Source organism: Notamacropus eugenii, chromosome 5 (genome assembly GCF_028372415.1).
Source record: "Notamacropus eugenii isolate mMacEug1 chromosome 5, mMacEug1.pri_v2, whole genome shotgun sequence".
Lineage (NCBI taxonomy): Eukaryota > Metazoa > Chordata > Mammalia > Diprotodontia > Macropodidae > Notamacropus > Notamacropus eugenii.
This window is the reverse complement of record NC_092876.1, coordinates 202,370,338-202,381,130: the sequence shown is the minus strand read 5'-3', so window position 1 is coordinate 202,381,130 and position 10,793 is coordinate 202,370,338. Positions and strand designations below refer to the sequence as shown.

Genomic DNA, 10,793 nt, shown 5'->3' with positions numbered 1-10,793 from the left:
GGAATGGTAGTTTGGGGGGCTTTTTGTTTTTAAATGCTATATAAATAAATAGTTGGCCTTTGATTCTCTCTCTGGGGAAGAGATGTCAGGTCTTTGTATTCGGGAGGGAGGTAATCTGGAGAAAGGAGAGGGGGTGGGGTGGGGTTGGGAATAAGGTTTGGAAAATGTTGGGAGGGAAGAAGCTAGCAAAGTCTGTTATCACTCTCTACTAAAGCTCTTGCTCTAGGATTTAGGGGAATATTATAGCAGAGTGGCTAATCTTTTTGTGGCCAGGGCTGCTTGCCTATGTTGATAAGCATGATTAAAAACTTTTAAAGCCAAATGCATTAACAAATGCCTTGTAGCTGCCAAGGACACTTATGGCCACCCACACTTTGCAGCTATCTCAGAGAAATTGGGCTGCTTCTACAACAGGTTTTGGGTGTATAGGATTCCAAAGCCCCTTAAATAGATCTCTTAAGTTTATTTGGACAAGCTTGGAATCCGAGATTGTTCTAGTCTAAAAATATTTTCTAACTATTGTCAGCAATCAACTACAAATGCACAAAACAAAATGAATGCCTTCTGTTTAATAGGGATAGGGAAAAGGTTGAGATTATTTTTAATCCAATGACTTATGTGCTAACAAAAATAGGCCTGTTTTTGTCTTGACTATGGAATTCTGTTTTTCAAGAACTAGAAAAAATAAGCACTCGACCGTTTAGATAAATCTCCTCATAACCCCATGTCAAGATGTACGCTTTAGATAAAATTCAAAACCATAGGCTTTTTGCCTTAATCATTCGTGATCACAGAATCATAAGACTGAGGTCCCAGGACCATAGGTTTAAGGTTTGAAGGAATATTAGAGATGATCTAGTCTGAGCCCCTCCCCTGACAGAAGTGGATGAAATGCCATCATCCTAACTCAGTTACCAATGAGGACTGGGGTATGCTGCTTAAGAGGGATAAATCAAAAGGTCTTCCCCACTCCTTAGGGGGCCCTTTTGTGTACTAGACAAGTGGAGCTGTGGGCTTGACTCCCTTAGGAGCTGAAAATATTGTTAACGGTCCCAGAGGCATTTTCGCTTTGGCTGTCTCACCATCAGCCAGTCATCAGATACTGTAGAGCATTTATTAATCACCTACTAATATGCCACACACTGAGGTAAATGCTGGAAATACAAGTAAAGACTGTAACAATTTGCTGAGAGAAAGTGGATGGTAGCTGTGCAGGCAGAAGTGGTAGATTCTAGATGGATCAATAGCAGTATCTAAGAATTCTAGACCAAGATCAAGATCCTGGTCAAGCAGAGAGCTGAAGGAATGTATGAACCTAGAAAGTGAAAAAGCAAAGATAATTTGATTTTAGACTATATTAAGGGAGGAATGGAGAGGAAATGTGATGGTAGTGATTGGAGAGCCACCAGGGTGACCTGTATTCAGGTCTCACCTTTGATGACACACACTGACTGAATGACCTTGGGAAAGTCATTTAATTTATTGGTGAACTAGACAACTCAAATTCAGAGATGGGGCCAGCTTGCATTAGTGAAGACCTTTCCTTCCACACCTAGAAGTTACTGATGGAAATGAAAGCAAAAGTTGTCAGTATCCCTAAGAAGGAATAGTGTCTAGCACTAAGGTGACAATTCTGCTGTATTCTGCATGGTCAAATTATTTATAGAGCATTGTTTGCGGTTGTAAACTCCACAGTTTAGGGAGGACATTCATAAACTGAATAGTGTCCAGAGGATGGTGATCAAGATGGTGAAAAGTATAGAGATTATGCCATAAAATTGTAGGCTAGAGAAATTAATTATGTTTACCCTGGAAAAGGAAGACTTGAGGGGAGATGAGACTAATCTTCAAGTACTTGAATGACTGTCTAATGGAAGAGAAATTAGATTTACTCTCTTTTCCCCATGAATATCCTTAGCCAAGGGTTCTGAGTTGTTCTGGATGAGAACCTGATCCCAGAGAGTATCCCTAAGATATGAACTTGGATCAATGGGAGTCCAGAGCTGCTTTTGTTTTGGGGAGGGGAGGTGGGCATGGGGTGGAAGAGCTGTGGCTTACTTTATTAATACCCAACATGAGATCATCATTATCATAGTTACTAGTTGGTACTTTTCTGCCTCATTGTTAATATTCTTATATCTGGAGCTGATGAATTCCAAAACTTCATCACCTTTCTTTACCACAAAGAAGAAAACCTAATAAATTCAATTCCTTGGCATCAAAGGACCAGGCTAGCACTAGATTTGCACAAGAGATGCTGATGGTGATCTTTTAGGTTTTTTCTTGCTTAATACATCCTTCAAGTCTTTTGTGTTTGCATATAATTATATTTTCTATAATTATAATACTTAGGGCATGACATTGTTGATATTAAGGTTTTGGGTTGGTTTCACCCTCCTCCGCTTTTTCACCAATTTTCTTCTACCTGAATGGGATAAAGTAAATCACAAGGCCATATATTTGTGTGCATGCTATAATACCAAAACAAAACAAATCTATATGCTCCTGTATTTAAATGAATTATGTAAATAGGTTAAGGCAATGCTGACATTTTCTAACTGTAACTGGTGTGATGAAACCAAACACGTATATTTGCTGTTGAGTTTTCCCTCTGGAAACCTCATACTGTCATCATTCAGTCCACTTCGCTTATGGTATTTATTTTTTTAAGAAAGAGTTTGAACAGGTGGGTTCATTAGTCTCCGTACTTGTCCTATTAATCTAAACTACTTTAGCATAACAGCATAGCACAGAGCAGGTAGGTTGGTTTTGCACCAGTCGGCTTTGCTGTCTAATAACTTGACATTTTAAAGGCAAATACTCAATACTAAAGTGAACCTTTATAATATAATGAGGTAAGAGTTGATTTCTTTTTTTTGGAGAAACTATTGAAATGGGAATCAGAAGCAATGGGAAGTATAAAATAAAAGATTTTAATGTGCAGTTACAGTTATGACATTCTGAGAAAGGATTTACTGCGTAGAGTGTTTGTCTTTACAAAAATGTCTTCCCTAAAGTTGTTTCTTTTTCAGTGTAATTGGCGGGTGATTACAACTGAAACAGTATCAAAGGCATATATACTGTTTTGAAAGCCCCTGAAACATTCATCATTTTTAAAAAAATTTTTGCATGTTACAGCATGAAAAAGGATCATGAGATATTAGAGGCTTTTGAATGTTTTTAAGCATTTGTTATGCAAGTTTGCACCTACTGTTACCTGTTTTGTGTGTACCTACATATTTGGTACATGTATTTACTTGTTTATACTCTGGTATACTTGTTGTCCAAGTGACTTGTTAGTTTAAAAATTTGACTTTTTAAATAATAATAATTTTAAAAATTGGAAGGTGGTATTAATTGGAAGGTGGTATTTAACCTTAACTGGGAAAGAGGGATGCTAAGGGCCTGATCTTATGCAGAGCAAAGTATCCTCTGGAGGTGATGGGATTTGTATGTATTTAATAGCAGACATTTGTTAACTCCCCTTCTACATACAAGTCATTGTACTTGAAATTGCAGAGAGAGAAAGGTTATAGAAGATGTCTCATGCCCCCAAGGTCTTAAAAAGGAATACAAAGATTCGACAGTAAAAGGAGATATGGCATATTATTGGGAAGGATTGAAGAAATTCGGGCATTAAGCAGAACCAAGAGAACTTTGTATACAGTAACAGCAACATTGCTTGATGGAACAGCTTTGGTCAACTAAGTCACTTTGACTGTTATACCCAAATTAACTATCTGGGAAGGAAGGAAGAAAGAAAAACACTATCTGCATCCAGAAAAATAACTGATAAATAGAAGTGTATATAGAATGATTTTGTGTGTGTGTGTGTCTAATAGTAGCCTGGAGGGGTGAAAGAAGGGAAGAAAAAAATATATTTGATAGTTTTATTACCTATTTAAAAGGAATAGCAAGTTGTACATAATAGATTTGCAGTTTCACGTGTAACCATCTTTTTTTTTATTTTACTGTGTTATGGAAATGTTTGTTTTATTCCATAAATTTAAAATAAAATAAACAATTCTAAAAAGACATTGTGGACATTAAGATCATAGAGTAGTAAGTTGAGAGATGAGATCCCTTTTAGCTCTAAATCATCTAAACCAACTTCTTCATTTAGAAGATGAGAAAACTAAGGCCCAAGGAAGTTAAGAAGCTTGCCCAGGGTCACAGAAGAAGAGTAATGTTAATGAAAAGAAATGAAATTTTGACCCATAGTTAAACTGCTACCTGGATGAAAAACTTGGCAAGATTGAAGAACTGGGTAGTTTATGCTACACTTGCCCAGTTTGTGAAATTTTGAGGTAGATTATATGCGTTGGTATTAGACGGTATTCATGTGGATTAGTTGACTCCATACATTTACATTTCAGTGAAAATAAAGAGCATCATTGATTGTCCTCTTTGTAGATAATTGCATTTTCTTTAAAAGGCCTTTGTTTCACATATATGGGAAGAGACTGCAAAGTTTGTGTCTTTTCTCCTCTAGTAGTGGGATTTTAAAATAAAACAAATTGGGAGGAAAATACTTGCATAAGATGGATTTTTAGAAATGAAATAGATAATCCTAATTATAAATTTAAAGACTTTTAACGAACAAAGCTAGTGCAACGAGAATGGAAAAAAATACAAGTTGGGGAAAATATGTACATTAATTATCAATGATAAATGTTTAATACCCTCCAAAATAGGGAATTGACACAAATCCAGAAGTTTAGAAGTTCTCCCTTAATTGATGAGCTGGAAGGACATAAAATCTTCTCAAAAGAAGAAATACAAATAATAAAAAATGTGAAAAATTATTCCAAATCAATAATAATTGGGTGAATGAAAAGCAAAACAAGTGACCTGTGATCTCACTGTCACCAAATTCACAAAGATGGTTTAAAATGGGAAAATTAAATGTTGAAGGGACTGAAAAATATAGGCGTACTAATTCACTGGTGATGTCTCTGTCAGTTGGTCTGATTTTTGTTCTGTGCAACTATTTGGAATTGTTCAAGAAAAGTTACTAAATGGATAATATCCTTTGACCTAGAGATTCTACTACTCGATTTGTACCCACAGAAAAATCACATGTATAAAAATATTCATAGCAATATTATTTATTTCAAAAAAGTACTAGGAAGAAAATATGTGAACAGTGATTACAGTCTAGCTGATCAAACTATTACATATTACTTCAATGAAATGTTATTGTGGCGTAAGGTCTGATGAATACAAAGTGTTAAAAGAAACAAGTAAATCCTTGTAGGAAGGGTTGCAAAGGGGAAAACAAAGCAAAACACACATGTTGTGGACTATGATATGATATGTAGTATCTGTCACAGTAACTTAGGTAGCTTTGCTTAACTCTTTGGAAGGAGTGTACTTTGTGGGAGGTTATAAGAGTGTGTGAGTTGGGGGAGTCTCTGTTGTGTCAAGATGGAATTTATCAATTAAAAAAAGTACTTATTTAGTTAGCTATCAGTTGTTCATTTGTTCAAAGAATCAGTGGCATAACCTAATCTATTAGTCTGGTGTAAACTTTATTCTGATTTAATTTGAACCGCAAATTTAGATTTAGAAGGGACCTTATAGGTATTTTTTCAAACCTCCTCATTTACCAGTAAAGAAACTAAAACCTGGAGAAAGTGACACAGTTAATTAGTATCAGAGCCAGGCCAAGAGCTCTGGTGTCTTGATTCTCAGTTCAGACTTCTTTCCAATATACTGTGCTGCCTCCTCTGCTCGTAATTCTGTAAATTACATTTGAAATATTCACATTTTGAAAAACTGAGAATCAGAATGATTGAGCTTTCATGTAGCCTAGGAGTTCCCATGCATTGACTTTTAAATGTCATATACTCATGGCTATCTGCCTAAGAGTAACTCTTCTGCTTTTCAGTGACTTGTAAGTGTTATCAGACTTTTGTCTAGTAGTAATCTAGGAGTCAGCTAAGTGACTGCACTTTTATTACAAACCTGCAAGAAAACTTTTTCTTTTGTCCTCAGTCTTTTCCTTGGTCCACTTGTATTTCTTTTCTATCTCTTCTTTCTCTCTCCCCTCACCTCCTCTCCTCTGTGTGTGTGTGTGTGTGTGTGTGTCTGTCTGTCTGTCTGTTTCTGTCTCCCTCTCTTCTTCCCTCCCTTCCTAGTAATTCCATGGCAAGTGGGAATAAATCCAAACAAATAACTGAAGTATTAGAAAGTTATATATTCTCAACATATATTCTGTTCCAACCAATTGACCACAAAATATCTTTCCTTCATTTAGCTTGTCACAGGCTATTGTATTTAGTTTGGTGCTTGTCTTTTCTTGATTAAAGATATACATCATTCATATATTTAACCTGGCTCAAGTGGCATATATTCCTTCAGACCCAATAATTAAAAGACTTGTCATGGCACTAATGTTGAACAGGGCTTAATAATCCTTGTATACTGCGCAGAATGTTTCAGTTGGTTACTTTGCCTATAAATTTTTCAGGTTGGCGTTTCCTTTTTAATGACTAGTCCCCAACTGTTGAAGAGCTACCTTAGAACTTAGTACATGTAAGAACTACAATAACATAAACAAAATTTTACTGAAAGGCAGTGGAACTCACTACTTGCAATAACCAATCTTGGTCCCAGAGAACAGATACTGAAGCATCCTCTTCTCTCTCAGTAGAGTTGGGAAGAAAACTTAGGACAGCAGGGGGAAGTGGAACTGGGACAGTGTTGCCTTACTGTCTGAGACAGCTGTTTTGTTCAGTTTTCTTTGTTATAAGGGAGGATTCAGCTGGGGGAATATCAGAACAAATGACATATGAAACAAAAGACATCTAGAAAATTTTGTTTTTAAAAAGCTAAGTAATATATGCAATATAATTTCCAATGTCTTTACTCTTTCTTCCCTGAATTTGTTGGTGATATAATTGTGTAGGATAAAAACAGAGCTAGGTGCTTAGGATATTTCTTTACCTGAATGAAAATGATGACCTTTGTTTCAGGTTACTGAATAAACCAGTATGTTTTCTTGCATTATTCTTTCCCTATATTCTTTTGAGACATAGAACAAAATTCATGGTTTTCAGACCTAATTATTTAAAAGCATCCAGGCACATTTTTTTTACTGGTCTTATGTATATACTTAGAACTGCTTCATGTATTTCATCTCTTCCTATAAACAAGTGTGGGATTTACTGGAAAATATGGGTGTGACTATTGGGTGCCTACCTTCCAGGTGAAGGATTACACTTTGGTTTAGTAGTGATGGAGCAGTAGATTTTGCCATAGCTGCAAAGCCAGTGTGAAATGGGATGATTTATAGGAAATCCAGCTGTGAGGTTGTTGGGGTTTTTTTTTTTCTCTTGGTTTCTTTTAGAGCAAGGGGCGGGGCTAAAAACCAACCTCAAACTGAGCAGACCATTGATCAGACCAGGGATGATGTAGAACTCAGTCTCACAGACAACAGCTAAGCATCGGGGAAAGATTAGCTGGCAAAGATAACGAGAAAGAAGCACTCAGTGACAGAGAGACCATCTGTCAGAGTCTGAGAAGCTGTTTTGAAGGAAGCAGAAAATGAAATGAAGAAAGTGCTTTGGGTTCACAGCCTAAGGACATTTTTAGACAAAGTAAGTTTTTATCGGATAGTACAAATAGCGGTGGTGGGTCGACAGGCAGTTAGTTACTTTTCTCCCACTTTGAGCTCTGAATGGATATATACCATATCCCCCAAAGAGTACTTTGCATTTTGAAGCACTGACATCCTGTGTGAGTGGAACTTGGTTTTAAATAAAAGGCAGTATGTGCCACTTTAGTTATTCATGTTTATTTGTCTTTTAATTGAAAGCTACTACCATACGAACAAAACTTAGAAGTCTTCTTATTTGACCTCAGATGGTGGTTTTATTTTTGGTTCTTGTTTTCCTTTAAAGTGGTTGAAGATTATTGGACATCTTTCCTAACAGGCAGTTTTAATAAGAGACTGGCCTATCTTTCGGTTTTAAGCAGCTGGCAATAAATTGTACTTGGTTGTTTATCCCATTGAGTGTAGGTTACTCAGCCAGCCCTGGATATGCCCCAAATTTCCTACGTGTCTCGTAAATCACTTTGCTGGTGTTGGCATACATTTTGAGGAAAAATAAGTGAGTCTAAGCTGCCACAAGGTCTTTTTTACTTTCACCTTTCTCCAGAGAACATCATCTCTCATGGGGAAAAATATACTATAAAGTAATCTTACTGCTTTGTGTTAACAAGTTTTAGAATTTGTTGGACTTGTGTTATTCATAGTAATAAGGTACACTCAAGTGTTTATGCTTGGAGTTAGATGCCTTTTGGTTAATTAGCCAGCAATTTGGCTAATTCTGGAGGGGTCTAAAACTATCTAAGGCTAATGATAAGATTACATAAGAAATAACAAAGTATACATGAAGAGTTCTGAAAAGGAACTCATGAGCCTCATTATTTGAACTTAGATGATTCTCTTACAGTTTGTGCAGAGAAATGACTACTATTTTGCAGTGATTCTAGTGTAGGCAGTCTGTTCCAAGCCAGAAGTGGAAGCATTGGCTGTAAACTCAAAAAAAAGAAAAAAAAAGAAAAAACCACTCAGTGTTATGGCCCAATATGGATGACAAAAACTCCGTAGCATGTGTGGGAAAATGGCTGCAATCCAATGTCTGGAATCATTTATCTTCTAGTAGAGTCTGGAAGATGACTGTTTTATGTATTTTACAGAAATCCCCACTGATTGATTTCATTTACATGGAGAGAGGGCATAGTGACTGCTGATGGAGACAACCAGAGAGGGGAAAAAAAAGTATTGATCCTTTTTATGGTTTTCCTGACATCCTGATCTCATTAGTTTTTTTTTCTTCTTTTTTGGCACCTTTAAATGAGAGTGTAAAATTACTAACAACCTTGTGGTTTCTATAGGGACCTTTCTTTGGCTTTTGACCATTTTTTTTATCATCATATTTGGGAGATACAGTAAATTGATAGTTGAAGGTACCGTTTTCTTCTCTTTTTGAGGATTAACAGCTTCTTTCTATCTAGAAGAATCAGTGAATAGAAGATGACATCAATAGATAAAGTTCCATGTAACCTAAATTACTAATCTGTTTGTAGTGAATTAGTGCCATAGGTAGGGTGTGCTGTCCAATGTAGGAGGTTAGCATCCTAACATTTATGCTAATAAGTCATCTACTATCTTCATTGTCCTGGGCAGCATCTATTGGAGCTAAAATATCATCCCATGTGCTGAGTTGTTGCTTGGTAACCTCTGGAAACACACTTTATATTTTGGGTCACTTTCCTCCATTTTAAATAGAGACAGTAATTTTGGCCATTTCTCTGCCTCCCAGAAATATTTTGAATGACAGTGAAATAAGATCCATGAGAGCCTTTAAGCAATTATCATTTTAGGTATTATTTTTAAGCAAAATTTCTACATCGATTATGCTGCAAATCCTTAGTAAAAATTCAGCGGTTCAGTTTAATGTTACAAATATTTTTGTTCTTATGCCTCTTTTTGAAGATATTTATATCAATATTTTCTGTCATGTAGAATTCTTTTTTAAAAGAATTATGTAATCCCAAGGCTAACCATTTATATGCACAAAAATAGTTTGTGTCATCAAAATAGTATTAATATACTTTAGTGTGATAAAGGAAAATTGCCTAATTATTATAATTGACTTTTAAAAATACCTGTTTTAAAAACTCAAAAATTAGAATTGTAGGAGACAGTATAGCAATGTGTAGTATTTTTATTCTGCCTTCTGTAATCTCTCCCTCAGAACCTTCTATTAATTTTATTCTGCCTTCTGTAATCTCTCCCTCAGAACCTTCTATTAAAGGAAATAGCACATAAATAATAAAAAGTAGTCTCTACTGTAGTTTTGTCCTAAAACTGCAACAGTGGATACCCATAACAATTGATTCAAAGAACAAGTAAATATAAGCAACCTTCTCCTGTCCCCTTCCCTTTATCATTTTTCATCGTAAAAGCCAAAATTGAAACTTTACATCCCAATTATTCATTAGTGAAAGTTCAGTTAAGATTCTCCTGGAAGTTTGCTCTTAAACTGCCAGATCAGGACTTTCACCAATAAAGAATCAAGAGGACCTGAGACATCCATGTTGATATGCTAAATTTCTTATCTACTATTCCACCTATTTTGGAGCTCAGAGTGCATTTACTGTTATCATTGTCACAATATCTATATGCTTTAAGGTTTATAAAATTCTATGTGTATCTATCTGTATATTTATATATAAACATGATTTGATCTTCACAACAATTCTGTAAGGTAGGTACTATTATTGTCATCTCCGTTTTGTTCCTGTTCAGTCATTTTCAGTCATGTTTGACTCTTCATCACCCCATTTGAGGTTTTCTTGGCAAAGATGCTGAAGTGGTTTGCCATTTCCTTCCCTAGCTTATTTTACAGATGAAGAAACTGAGGCAAACAGGGTTAAGTGACTTGCACAGGGTCACACAGCTAGTAAGTGTCTGAGACCAGATTTGAAGTCAGGAAGATGAGTCTTCCTAACTTCAGGCCCAGAACTCTATACACTGCACCTCCATTTTACTGAGGAAATGGAGACAGGGACAGGTTACGTGATTTGTTCAGTATCGTGCAGTTAGTAAATGTCTAGAGGTAAGGTTTTTTTTTTCTTTTTATTATTTATTTATTTATTTAACTTTTAACATTCATTTTCACAAAATTTTGGGTTCCAAATTTTCCCCCCTTTTGTCCCCTCCCCCCACCCCAATAGAGGTAAGATTTTAACGCATTTCTTCAAGTCCAGCACTCTACCCG

At 35.9% G+C, this 10,793-nt stretch overlaps 1 protein-coding gene across 18 annotated transcripts in view; it reads left to right on the top strand.

The window, feature by feature from the left end:
• Positions 1-10,793, top strand: part of STARD13 (StAR related lipid transfer domain containing 13) — a 750,665-nt gene that overhangs the window by 627,868 nt on the left and 112,004 nt on the right. The window contains exon 1 of one of the 18 annotated variants that reach the window (XM_072616429.1): positions 180-7,601. The exons of the other annotated variants lie outside the window; for them this stretch is intronic. The gene's annotated coding sequence lies outside the window, so the exon portion shown is untranslated. Of the gene's footprint in view, positions 1-179; positions 7,602-10,793 lie in introns of those variants that run through there. 18 annotated transcript variants of the gene reach the window in all.